Here is a 14,136-nt window from a genome sequence, read left to right on the forward strand (position 1 = left end):
TGTCTGGCCCTTTTGATTGCCGGTGGTACCCGGATGATAGTCCCCGTTTGATGCCAAGTTGCTTACATAAGGAAGACCAAAAGGTTGAGGTGAACTGTGACCCTCTGTCCGATACGAGGGTGCAAGGAATTCCATGTAGTCTGACAATGTCTCGCAGGAATACTGTGGCAGTCTCTGGTGCAGAAGGAAGCCCCTGGAGAAGAGAGAAATAAGCCATCTTACTGTAGGTATCTACAGTAACCATAATGGCCGTGTTGCCTCATGAGGGCGGGAGAGCCACTATATAATCTGTTGACATATGTTCCCAGGGTCTTGAATGCGGACTCTCCTGTTGTAGTAGACCAATGGGTTTAGAGGTTGAGTGTTTGTTGGATGCACAAGTGGGACAGGAGGACATGTAGGTCTTGACATCCTTGAGTAATAAAGGCCACCAGAAGTTCCTTGACACCAGGTCCAAAGTTGCCTTCTGTCCCTTATGTCCTGCTGTAGGGAGATCATGGGAAATCGCCTTGGTCTGTAAGCTCTACGAAGGCAGGAACAGAGCCTTGTTGTGGAAGTACAGCCCCTCCTTCATATGCAATGGGGGCGTGGGAAGACTAGGAAGGCTGGTTTTACTGGTACCAAGCCGAACATCTTGTAAAAAGGTGTTCATCCTGGATAGAAACGTCTTGCTTGGGAGCAGTCTTTCATGTCCTCGATATTCACCTGTGTCATCCCTGAGACTGCGAGACAAGGCATCTGCCAAAGCGTTCTCTGTTCTCAGGAGGTAGGTTATGTCAAAGTCAAACTGGGAAAAGTAATACGCCCAGCGGGCATGACGGGTATTCCTGCATTCTATTTGTTGGAGTATGCACAGGTTACTGTGGTAGGTGCGGACTAGAAAAGGATGGGCTGCTCCTTGTAACAGGTGCCTCTCTTTCCTCACAAGCTTGCCAGATGGGAAGTAATTCCTTCTCCAAAATGGAGTAGTTTCTTTCACGAGGTGTGAGGGTCCGTGAATAATAGGCTAGAGGATGTTCGAGCCCGTCCTTGTCCTTCTGTAAGAGTGCAGCACCTAGCATCCCTCATGAGGCATCGGTTTCCAAAATGAAAGGTAAGGACTGACCCGGCTGAATGAGGACAGAAGCTGTGGTAAAGGAGGATTTGAGTGTGCTAAAGCCTTCGTCCGCCTTTAGGTTCCATTGGAACTTTACTCCTTTCTTCAGTAGGGAGGTGATGGGCAAGACAATGTTGGAGAATCTGAGTATGAAACACCTGTAAAAATTGCCAGGCCGAGAAAGCGTTGAACCTCCTTTACATTCCTGGGTTTCTGCCATTGCAATACTGCCTTGATTTTCCCTGGGTCCAAATGCACTCCATCTTTAGAGAGAATAAATCCCAGATTCGACACTGAGGAAACCGCAAAGGAACACTTTTCTGGCTTGGCGAACAACCGATTGTCTCTGAGACGGCGTAATACCTCTATGACTTGTCTCCGATGTTCGGGCAATGTGGTAGAAAAGGTCAGTATATCATCTAAATAGACGACCACTGAGACGTACAGGAGATCAGCGAAGACTTTGTCAACGAAGCGCTGGAACACCGCAGGGGCATTGAGGAGACCAAAAGGCATCACTTGGTATTCAAAGTGTCCCAGCGGACTCTGAAAGGATGTCTTCCATTCATCGCCACTCCTAATTCTTAACAGATGGTATGCCCCCCAGTGATCCAGTTTAGAGAAGACTGTGGAGCCCTGTACTGCCTCCAGTACATCCTTGATCAAAGGCATGGGCTATCTGGCCCTTACAGTGTGGTGGTTAAGACTGCAGTAATCTATGCAGGGATGAAGCTATTGCATACCCTTCCTAGGGATGAAAAACAGGGACGCCCCTGCAGAGGATCTGGATTCCGAGATGAAGTTGTTTTGAAGATTTGCATCCAGATACTCTTTAAGAGCCCTCCTCTCGGGCAAGGAGAGCGGATGCATCCTGCCAAATGGCACAGAGGCTTCTGGCGTCAACTTGATGGCACAATCCTCCGGTCGGTGTGGCGGCAAAATGTGGGAACCTTGTACTCAAAGTCCTTGGAGAACTCCTGATAGTGGATTGGTATAGACTGAATAACTGAGGTAGACAAAGAGACCTTCTTTCCTTCCTGAGGTCCAGGAACTTGCTGAGCAATGCTGACTGCAGTAGGATGAATTAAACCAGATCGTATTGGCACACCAGTCTATTCCAGGATTATGGCAGTGTAGCCATGGAATCCCTAATATTATGGGAAAGTGGGCTGCCCGAATAACATTAAACACCAGGCTTTCCTGATAACTAAACATAGAAACCTGGATGGGTCTGGATTCCAGCACTATGGATCCTGAGGCAGGGGGGGGAGCCATCCACCCCTTCAACTTGGATAGACTTCAGTTCCTCTTGTAAGGGGATGTTGTTCTCTTTCACCCAAGAGATGTCTATAATGTTTCCAGCTGCCCCGCAGTCAAGCATAGCCAATACTTCCAGTGGAGGCAGGGGTTTGACGTGTAGCCAGACTTGAACCACCCGCTAGGTGGTGTTGCAGGGATTTGAGCTATCACCCCGAGCCTCTCCCTGCCTAGGATCGGGGTGTAGTGTTTCCCTGTCACTGAGGAGAACCTTTGGGACAATTCCTTAAAAGATGTTTGGATGACCCACAGTACATACACAAACCCTGACCACAATGTCTCTTGAGTTCCACCGACATCAAGGGCTCTCCTGCAGTGCCAATCTGCATGGGTTCCTCTCCTGGTGTTCTATTCATAGGCACAGAAGGGTTGTTAGAAGGTGGCGGAATGATCCTGGTCTTCCTTCTTTCTTTCTTGACGACGTTCGGCTAGCCGGAATTAAATCTGTAGAGCCAGAGTAACTAGTTCCTGAAAGGTGGCTGGACGTGCCACTCGTGCAAGTTTGTCCTTTATGTCCTCGTGAAGATCCCTCCTGAAGAGTGTTTGCTGGACAGAATCCGGCCATCCTTCATCAACTGACAATTTCTGAAATGTCGAAACATAGGACTGCACATCTTGTGATTCTTGCTTGAGATCGAGCATAGCTTCATAAGAAGAATATTGTACCTGAGGTCTATCGAACCTGGCTTTGAATAGTTGATGAATAAGGCGTAGTCATTTATGGCAGGGTCAGAGTGGGTGATCAAGGGAGTAGCCCAGGCCAATGTATTACCGACCAGATTAGAGACCAGAAATACCACCCTGGCTCGGTCCAGTTGGTATGCTCTAGGTCGGAAGGTAAAGTACACGAGGCATGCGTCTAGGAAATCCTTAAACTGACTTGGGTTCCCATTGTACTTCCCAAATGGGAAAGTTAATGGAGGAAGGTCTCCTCTGCTTTCTTTGCGTGTTGTGATTTGCAGTCGAAGTGTGAGGTTTTTAGTGCAGAGCGACTGTACCTCTGCAGTCAAGCCCTGTAAGGCTGCCACTAGTTCTTGATATTGTTCAAAGGAAGCCATGGGGGTTGTTGGGTGTTTCAGGCTCTCATACACCAGTGAAACCTCCCGCTGATCCCCCTCAGCTGGGTCTTCGGCAGAGCTGTTGTTGGTCTCTGTCTTCTTATTTTGACAGTTTTGACAGTTTATTGGAGTCTTCTCTTTTCTTTCCTTCTCCGGAGGTCATCGTGACTAGATAGGGAATACCAGACAAAAGGAACCCCGAGGAGTAAGCCCCTGGTCAGGGAAAAAGCCTTGCAGCACCATTAAACCCTGGATGGCTGTTGGTAGTAGATTCTGAGGCAAAGGCACTTCTGGGACGTCTGTCCGGTCCTTTTAAAGAGATCTTCCAAATGCAAAGAAGATCTGAGATTCTTAGCAGATCTTAGCCTCCCAGAGCGTGACCGAGGCCAGGTCTGGCAAAGTGAGTCAGGTAAGTCTTTCAGCGCGTTGTTGGGAACTGGTCACAAAAATGCAGAGGAAGCTGACCAACAGGGATGAAGGGAAGACAGCCAGGATGCGTTCAAAGTAGTCCCCAGAAAACGGGCATGTACAAAAAGACGGCTCCGTAAGGAAAGGAAAACTGGAGAGAGGCGAAAAGGGAGAGCCGTGGCACAGGGCTGTCACAAGAAAAGGCAGAAAGAACTGAAGAGAGGGAAAAGCCAAGAGCGGCCGTTCGGGGACCGAACACTGCGGGGGGAAAGCAGAACAACAACTGCAGATGGCACAGAGAGAGAAAGTGCTAGGCAAGGAATGAACGAAACAGCGTCCCACCGTAATGGGTTGCAACCCACTGTTCCGGAGACTTGAAGTCGAGAAATAGTTGCAGTGGCCATCTTTGATGTGGACTAGACCACTACCAGGCAAACGGGAGAAAAACATGGCGGCTCACTAATGGAGTCTCCAACGAAGCCAGCATTTCCACAGGCGCAGCATGACAACTTGTTCCATGACCATCTCTAGTGCCACCTAGTTCAGGTGAAGGGGAGTTCTGCATGAATTGGTACTCCGAACGTCCGTGCTGTGGGGCTGATCTGGGTGGCAGTGTGAGGGGTCTGTCGGTAAGACTGTAAGAAGCGATATACTGCTGGTAGCCATGGCTGTTGCTGGTCTTTGGTGATTCGTATGACTTGGTTTAACTCCTTAAGTGCCAAGGACGAGATATCTCATCCTTAGCACTACGTTTGCAGTGCCAAGGACGAGGTACCTTGTCCTTTTTGGCACTTCAATGTGCGATTGGGGATGGTCAACACACCTGGGAGACGGTTGCCCAAGCCCAGGGACATGACCCCCAACCATCCTGGAACACTGGCTGGCCTGCGTTACAGCTTCTCCCTCCAGGAAAGGACGGGGAATGTGCCGGGCCTCCCTGGACCACCGCTGGGCTTGGGGACGTTCAACACACATGGGAGTCAGTCGCCCAACCCAGAAACATGACCCCCTACCACTCTGGAGCTCTGGCTGGGTTGCGTTACAGCTTCTCCTTCTGGGAAAGGACTGGGACCGCGCTGAGGCTCCCTGGAGCCGCTGCTGGACTTGTGGATGGTCAACCCACATGAGGGACAGCCGCCCAAGGCCAGAGACATCACCCCAAACCATCCGGGAGCTCTGACTGGCCTGTGTTTTAGCTTCTCCCTCTGGGAACGGATGTGGACCCTGCCGGGGCTCCCGGGGACTGCCGCTGTGTTTGGGGGCGGTAGACCCGCATGGGAAATTAATGCCCAAGGCCGGGGACATTACCCCTAACAATCCTGGAGTTATGGCTGGGCTGCGTTACAGTGTTACCCCACCAGGTAGGTCCGGCAGTATGCCAATCCCTTCCTGAAAGGAAAAGCTGTAACGCAGCCCAGCCAGAACTCCAGGACGGTTAGAGGTGATGTCCCCAGCATTGGGCATTTGTTTCCCATGTGGGTCTATCATCCCCAAGCCCAGTGGGAATATGGAGGGAATCTTTCAGCCTACAAGCCAGCAATGTGAAAATCAGGGCACGGAAAGATAGGCACTTAAGGGACCCTCAGCCAACCAGCTAGCCAAAGTGGAGAAAATGGACATGAAACAGAAGTGAAAGTGCTCCAATACAGAATCACAGGCAAGAGAAATGGTGACCTGGGCAGCTTTTACACCTGTAAACCCTTTGAATAACAACAGCGGGAGTGGCCATATTCAGAAATGCGAGTTTGTCATTCTTGCACCTACCTGAAAAATTAGCAACATTTTGAATGTTCATTTTGGTAAAATGTTCTGGTTATTTTTTATTAAGGTCATGTTAAAGTTTTTAAACTCACCAGATCACCACTGTGTTGGTGTCAGAGGGTGTAGACTTGTCCTTTTGTTCAAAATGTATCAAGTAGGGTGCGATAAGGGGCACAGGTGTGCAAGAGAATAAGAAGGAAGGAGAATAGAGCAAGGGAGGAAACGATTGAGATAGGGTGCCATCAATGATGAGCAACCGGAAATATGTGTGAGAAAGGAAGAGAGTGAGAGGGTAAGAAATGAAGGGAGAGTGTGTGATGAAGGATGAGAGACAGTTGAGAGTGGGGGTGGTTTATAGAGAGAGTTGGGTGGGTGGAGGTGGAGGTAGACGGAGTGGGGGTAGAGTGGTTGGGTGGGCGTAGAGGGAGAGCACAGGTACGATTGGTGGCGGTAGAGAGTGGTGGTAGGGTGGGTGGGTTTTGGGTAGAGAGATTGGAGTTTGGGTGGGTGTGGGTAGAGAGTGGAGGCATGGTGGATGAGTGGGGGTAGGGAGAGTGGAGGTAGGTTGGGTGAGTGAGGGTAGAGAGAATGGTTGGTGTTAGAGAGAATGGGGGTTGGGTGGATGGGTGATGGTAGAGAGAGTGGGGGTAGGCTGGGAGTAGAGAGTACAGGGGTAGAGTGGGTGGGGTAGAGAGAGTGGGGTAGTATGGGTGGGGGTAGAGCAAGTGAAGGTAAGGTAAATGGGTGGTGTGATGAATCCAATGGAGTCATCACGGATTCCCCAACCGGAACCTCCTCCCATGTGGCCTGGGGACGGCATCCGCTACCTGATCCTGACACTGAGGGCAGTTGTATGAGGGAGAATCACATGGAAAGAGACAACTACCGGGGAGATGTCATGACTTTATAGGATGAAACACAGAATTCCCCCCTTTCCCCTGAGGAAGACCCTCTAACAACCAAGACCTTAATGGCCTATTGTCAGCTAACGGTTCCCCCTTGTGTAGTCAAGTAATTTCTTTACACTATTCTAGTCAGACAGCCACCTTTGATTTAAACACCCACAACTCACACATTAAACCTTTTGTTTCTAATGTGCCTTCATGTGAAATCTCTCAGAGAAAACACCTAAGAGTTAAAAGTCCAAAGACATCCATGGACTCCAACTCCCATAACCACTCAGGTACTGAGACAAGGAGGAGGATGGGGTTGTTTGTGCAAAATGACAGGAGCTTGAAGTACAACATACATGCTAGTTGTTTTTGCAAGTATTCAGTGCGTGGGATGTTTAAAGATGGCAACTGCACTATTGTATTGAGCAGTGAAGGAGAAGATGTTGAACCCCATTCTGAGGCTCACAAATGTGAGTTATACACACTGGTTATGGTGGAACGGTGAAGGCTGTCGGGCCAGGAGGAGAAACGCCATGTAGGAGCAGGAAGGGCCATGGAGATACTGGGAGCTGTGCAGGAGCTCGTGGATGTTGGGTTGCTCAGAGAGACAGCGTTCTCCAGTCTGGACCAAAAAGGAAAGCTGGTGTGTGACCATGGAACTGCGCATGATGCTGGATTAACGTCTGTATACTCCAAATTGGAAAGCTGGTAAAGGAACCACACCACAGTGGTGCGAGCAGAGGAGATGCTATAAGGAACCGGTGAGTCTGCCCAAAGCAGTTAGGGACCCTGGGGCATTCCGACAAGCGTGCCAACAAGTGTTTGAAAGGTACGGAAATGCTGAAGCAGAAAATATCCGAAGTTTGTTTGAATGCAGTCATGGCAAAGTACTAATTCAACACCCAATAAGAAGAATGCTTCAATGCAGGCAAGGCAAAGTACAAAGGCAAACCCCAAACAAATGTAAATGCATGAGATGCCAGTGTGGGGGGAAAGTTATCCAATAAGAAGAATGTTTGAATATAGACAAGGCAAAGTATAAAGCAAACGCCCAATCAAGTACAGATGCATGAAATGCCAGTGTGGGGGAAAAGATTGAGCTAACCAAAGGTTACATAGACCAAGCACCTCGTGGAATATGCTAATGTGATACAACCAAAGAACTGTGAAACGCATAAGATGTCCTGGTAGGTGAGTACACCAGGCAGCTGAAATTGAATAAAGATTCCTGGTAGGAGAGTATACAAGGTGATCTGCAAAGTTACAAATGATACTACAGAAAGACTGTTACAGAACTTATTGTTTAAACAAGACCATTGAGAGTCCAGTTAAGACACACAGGAACTGTTAACTAAAGAGACATTATTTTGGCTATCCTATCTAAGAATCCAGGGGATGGGGACCACTCTCTGGAGCCAAGGGTCTTTACCCTGGAGAACATATTTCGTTGGAGTCATTCTTATACTTTCGGTTTTGAACACTTATGCCAACATCAAGTTAAAGACATTTTCATTCAGCCCTTTGCTGTTTTGTTAGTAGTGTGAGGGTCAGGATGGGACGTTTTGGACACATGGATGGCTTTTCTGTTACTGACATACTAACACAGACAGATCCTTAGTTTTTGGTTTCTGGGTAGGGGAAGATCCTCTTTAGAAAAGGGGCAGAGAGGCATTTTCCCAACCCATTTGTATTGACTAAATGTCTTTAACCAAAAACATGACAACTTTGCGTCCAGCTTTCATTCTGACCCCTCACTGCAGGTATCGGTATAGAGTGTGGTGGTAGGATGGGTGGGTGGGGGTAGAGAGAGTGGAGAGCGTGTGGGTGTGGGTAGAGAGAGAGTGGGGGGCATGGTGGGTGGATGGGGTAGAGAGAGTTCTGGTAGTCTGGGTGGATGGGAGCAGTGGGGGTAGGATTGATGAGGTAGAGAGGATGGGGTAGATGAAGGGTGGGGGTAGAGAGAATGCAGATAGGGTGGGTGGATGAAGAGAGTGGAGGTAGAGTTGGTGGGTGGGGGTAGAGTAAGTGGGGGTAGGGTGAGTGGGGATACATAGAGTGGGGTACGGTGGGTGGGGGTAGAGGCAAAGCAGGGGTAGGATGGGTGGGGGTAGAGAGGGTTGGGTACGGTGGGTGGATGGTGGTGGTGGTATACAGAGTGGGGATAGAGAGATTTGGGGTAGAGGGATTTTTTAAATTTCAAAATACAACCAAACAGCAATCCTTCATCAAATGACACATTTTCCCCAGATTGTTAACTATGTTTTACTTTGTTGAATACTCTAAAATGCATTTTCTGAGTTCATTATATATTGCAGTTTCTCCTCCCGTGGTTACTACTCCACCAGATTTCCATCTTCTTGTTATCAAACATTGGGCTACCTGTACACACAAAGTATTGCACTTTCACTGTAATCACAATCTTCCAAAGGACAACACCCTGCGAACTCCAGATTACCCCCCTTATGCTTCAGTCCTATGCTGCCGCACTGTAAACCACAATCAGAATACAAGGTGGACTCCTTTCAATGCTGCATGCATGAAATTAGTAGCATCCTGTCAAGCCGTTTTTAAGCGTTATGCGCATTTCCACGCGTCTCTACTTACATATGTTAGCAGGGATGTACATTAAAGCGAAAAGGTTTTATGGTATGTCTGCTGTAAAGAGGCAAGAAGTGTACCGAAAATATTGTAAACAGAACTGCTTACCAGTGAAAGTGCGCACGGTTGTGCCCCTTAGCTCCCAAGCTTGACTCAACTGAAGTGCTAACGCTCTCGCCTTTCGGGAAGGGAAGAACTTGAGGTTTAGATTTTGCAACACTGATTGAGTCATCGAAACTGTTCTAGAAAACATTACATTTCCTTTCACTTCAAATATATATTGCTGTAATCCAGGCAAGTCAAGGAACCACTAGTCTGAATCGTCCACATATAGAAATGTCCTGACAGGGGCTGGCTGCCTGCAGATATATGTAAAATCCTGCCACCTGATTGGTTGAGACTCTCTTGGGGACTATCCACCCAAGAACAGGTCAATGGGCTGTGTTCGTGCTGATAGAGAGACTCCCAGAACCCCCTTTGTTTTGCATATTAAGTAACTTTGGGTCTCACCCTAAGTTACCAGGGGAATCCGGACGTGGACCCCTTGCTCACTGTTCTCAGAGAGGCACAGCTTCACCTCACTGATGATGCCCAACAAGGCTGAAACATGTATGGTGTTGCTGTTGGTACTCTTGTTCAGAGGAGAATTGTCTAGCATTTCGGTGCTGGACTGCCCCTGGGCAGGACAAAGACTGATATGCAGGGATCTTTCTCATCTGTGAAAGGGACAGTGAGCTAAAGGCTTGGTTGAGACTCTCCCGGGGGCCATCCACCCAAGAACAGGTCAATGGGCTGTGTTTGTGCTGGTAGAGAGACTCCCAGAACCCCCTTTAATTTGCTCATTACACGTTTGGCAGTAGAAAACTGGTATTACTGTGATGGCGGTGACACCGGTTACATCAACGCGAGGAGGCGGAAACAAGGTTGAATTACAGGCTGCGGCCGTGCGCTTCAGCAAAGTGCGGAACCGGTGCCACCGCCAGTATAGTAAAACGGCAGAGACGGATGCACTGCCACAAATGCCTGCGGTACATCCATATCTGCCCTGTGCATGCCAGACATAGCAGAGGCGGAAATACTGTTATGACGGAAACCAGAAAGAGAGCGGCAGCCATTACTTTAATCACAATCCACTGCAATCATCTGGTACCAGAAGGCTGACAGCTACTCTGACAGCCTAAAACCACCCAGTGAGATGTCATCCAGGATCCCAGTGAGCCGGCAGCGCAATCCCTGCTTCAGTGAAGTGGAACTCACCCTGCTGGTCGACCACATAGTCGACAATGCAGAGGAGTTGTTCACAGCAGACCAGAGGTGTAGCACGCAGCTGAGGCGAAAGGCCATATGGGCAGAGGCTCCCCAGAAGGTGTAAGCTGTGGGGGTTACACCCCACTTGGTCAAAGACTGCCACAAGAGGTGGGACGACATGCGCTTGAGGGTGCAGAATGGATTCCCTACAAAAAATCCCCACCAAAATATCGCCGTGCATGTGGCCGTTTGTCAACCCATAGGCGATATGGGGGGATTATTTGTGGGAGCAAGGGTTGCTGGGTTGTCCACCGCACATTTTTAAATAATGAGGGGGTTGTGGGAGTGTCCCCCACAGGGTCCATGTGTCAATATCGCTGCAAAAATACAGCAATATTTTTGCGGGGATATTAACACATGGAACCGTGCAGAACATACTGGCAGCTCACAGACAGCAATGCAGTGCCATAGGAGGTGGACCACATTCCCCACTGAAGCTGCTACCATGGGAGGAAAGGTGTAGCAGAGCGTGCTGCACCTCAAAGGCATCAAGGGAGTCGGTGGAGCAGAGGCCAGAGCAGTGACACCTGGCGAGGCTGGTGAGTACAGAAAGTGTGAAGACCTGAATGAGACTCAAGCTAAACCTGCCCCTCCCCAGCAATGCACAAAGAGCCACATATCACAGTCCCCATCAATCCTAGCACATCTGGTACCCCCATGCCCTCCCCACCCAGCCAGATGGCGTGCACCAAAGTGGAACCCCATACACACCCACATGACCGCAGCAGACATCAATGCATATAACTGAATTTTCATGCTGCTTGAGGAGTATGTTGCATGTAATTGTACCATACACATCATGTGACAGCACTAACAGCTTGACTTTCAATCTCCCACAGGAACATCATCTGAGACTGACAGGGGTCATCCGGGGACGTCAAGGGGGATAGGACGTGCCCATCGTCGAAGACGACATTTGATATCCGGTGCAGGCACCTCCAACACCTGTGGTGTCACGACCGTCCTGGTGTACCGCACACAGGAAACCAACACCTCAGCAGCTCCAGCAAACCAGCAGGCACCGCAGCCAAATCCCCCTGCAGCACCAGAAAACCAGAAGACCCTGTAGCCAAATCCCCCTGCAGCACCAGAAAACCAGCAGGCACTGCAGCCAAATCCGCCTGCTGCCATTTCAAGTACACCTGACAGTTCAGCACCACCACCAGATCTGCCTGAGTCTAATGGCACGGATAGCACTAGAGACCATCATGCCAGTGAGGCACCTGAATCAGGAAATGAGGGGTTCCCCCCACCCCTGATCAACTGGGCGAAATCAGCACAATGGACCCCAGGAATCCAATGCGCTCCCCAACGATATCACTGTGGGAGTTGACCTGTCGCATGCAATGCATCGAACAACGGCAAGACACATTGGCCACACTGGTGGAGCAACACCTGGAGGAGTCGAGGATCCAACGCGAAGAGTCACGGTTGCAGCGGGAGAGCAACGAGAAGTCAGTCCGCAGATTAGTACGTGCCATTGGCTGTTGTGCCAACTCAAAGATGTTGATTTCCTAAAGGGTCTGTGAGGGCAACAACATGCAATCCAACATCGCGGAAACCATGTCAGTGGCCATGCAGGCCTTCCTGAGCTGCATACCCTCACAGAACCCCGCTATGCCCTCCACCAGCACCACTCTATTAAGCTCTCACGCAGGCAGCACCAGTAGGAGGTCCATGCGGTTGTCTGGGGCAACTCCAAGTGACATTCATGGGCCCAAGCTTGGGAAGAAATAGAGTGTACTCTGAGATACCAAAGTTTCACATGTCACCATATTGTGTCTTGGGCCTGGGTGGTGGGTGGGTATGTTTGGGGGTGTGGGGGTGCTCCATAGTTGGAATAGCTAGTTGGGTCCTGGGCGGTGGGTGGGTACATTGGAGAGGTGGGGGTGGTCCATAGTGGGAATAGCTAGTTGTGGCCTGGGCGGTGGGTGGGTACGTTGGGGAGGTGGGAGGATACTTGTGGGCATGTTTTCTCATTGCACCTGTTCCCATTCTTTGTTTTCTTAATACACTGGTTTGCACATTTGAATTACGAGTGGATAATCTTCTTCTGTGTGTGTATCAATCATTTAATGTAAGTGTTCCAAACTGATGTGCAGCATGTTCCTGCACTTCGGTGAGTGCTGCATTGGCCTGCTTAGACCCTCTTGGGCCGAATTCCTGGTGCCCCAGACCCTTTCTAACCCTGTGCCCAGCCCGCTTCCACCCCGTTTCAGCCCTCCCTTCCCTAGACCCTCTCCCTTCCGTGTTTGTCTCTCCTCCCGCCTCCCTCCTCCCCTGATTGGCCGGGCCGCTTCCTCCTTGGCCCTGATTGGCTCACGAGCACACAGCAACAGAGCCTACCGGCCCGCGCTCGACTCGTGTAGGCCACTTTGTTCCTGCACTTCGGTGAGTGCTGCATTGGCCTGCTTAGACCCTCTTGGGCCGAATTCCTGGTGCCCCAGACCCTTTCTAACCCTCTGCCCAGCCCGCTTCCACCCCGTTTCAGCCCTCCCTTCCCTAGACCCTCTCCCTTCAGTGTTTGTCTCTCCTCCCGCCTCCCTCCTCCCCTGATTGGCCGGGCCGCTTCCTCCTTGGCCCTGATTGGCTCACGAGCACACAGCAACAGAGCCTACCGGCCCGCGCTCGACTCGTGTAGGCCACTTTGTTCCTGCACTTCGGTGAGTGCTGCATTGGCCTGCTTAGACCCTCTTGGGCCGAATTCCTGGTGCCCCAGACTCTTTCTAACCCTGTGCCCAGCCCGCTTCCACCCCGTTTCAGCCCTCCCTTCCCTAGACCCTCTCCCTTCCGTGTTTGTCTCTCCTCCCGCCTCCCTCCTCCCCTGATTGGCCGGGCCGCTTCCTCCTTGGCCCTGATTGGCTCACGAGCACACAGCAACAGAGCATACCGGCCCGCGCTCGACTCGTGTAGGCCACTTTGTTCCTGCACTTCGGTGAGTGCTGCATTGGCCTGCTTAGACCCTCTTGTGCCGAATTCCTGGTGCCCCAGACCCTTTCTAACCCTGTGCCCAGCCCGCTTCCACCCCGTTTCAGCCCTCCCTTCCCTAGACCCTCTCCCTTCCGTGTTTGTCTCTCCTCCCGCCTCCCTCCTCCCCTGATTGGCCGGGCCGCTTCCTCCTTGGCCCTGATTGGCTCACGAGCACACAGCAACAGAGCCTACCGGCCCGCGCTCGACTCGTGTAGGTCACTTTGTTTCTGCACTTCGGTGAGTGCTGCATTGGCCTGCTTAGACCCTCTTGGGCCGAATTCCTGGTGCCCCAGACCCTTTCTAACCCTGTGCCCAGCCCGCTTCCACCCCGTTTCAGCCCTCCCTTCCCTAGACCCTCTCCCTTCCGTGTTTGTCTCTCCTCCCGCCTCCCTCCTCCCCTGATTGGCCGGGCCGCTTCCTCCTTGGCCCTGATTGGCTCACGAGCACACAGCAACAGAGCCTACCGGCCCGCGCTCTCCTCCCTACCGCTCCTGCGTCCTGGTCTGCCTCCCGACCCGCCCACAACCCTTCCGATTGGCCATCCGGCCTCCTTTCCCAGGCCATTACTGCAGCTCCCAAGGCAGCCCTCTGCCTGGCAGCCCTACGGCGAAGGACCCGAGGCAAAGGACGACTCCAGATCGTATCTGCAGGTATCCGCAGGAGAAGCAAGAAGCCAACAACAAGTAAGTGTGGCAAGGGCAGGGCCAGAAGCAACTACTTCAGGCCA

General features: G+C 50.9%; 1 protein-coding gene across 2 annotated transcripts in view; it reads right to left on the minus strand.

Annotated features, from left to right (window-relative positions):
• LOC138528609 (sialic acid-binding Ig-like lectin 13) overlaps positions 1-9,289 on the minus strand; it is a 295,789-nt gene extending 286,500 nt beyond the window's left edge. Inside the window, exon 1 of one of the 2 annotated variants that reach the window (XM_069640414.1) lies at positions 9,240-9,289. The gene's annotated coding sequence lies outside the window, so the exon portion shown is untranslated. The remainder of the gene's footprint in view (positions 1-9,239) is intronic. The other variant, XM_069640405.1, reaches the window with a different exon arrangement.
• Between the last annotated feature and the right edge of the window lie 4,847 nt (positions 9,290-14,136).

This window comes from Ambystoma mexicanum, chromosome 1q (genome assembly GCF_040938575.1).
Source record: "Ambystoma mexicanum isolate Mex_15411 chromosome 1q, UKY_AmexF1_1, whole genome shotgun sequence".
In the NCBI taxonomy this organism is placed as follows: domain Eukaryota; kingdom Metazoa; phylum Chordata; class Amphibia; order Caudata; family Ambystomatidae; genus Ambystoma; species Ambystoma mexicanum.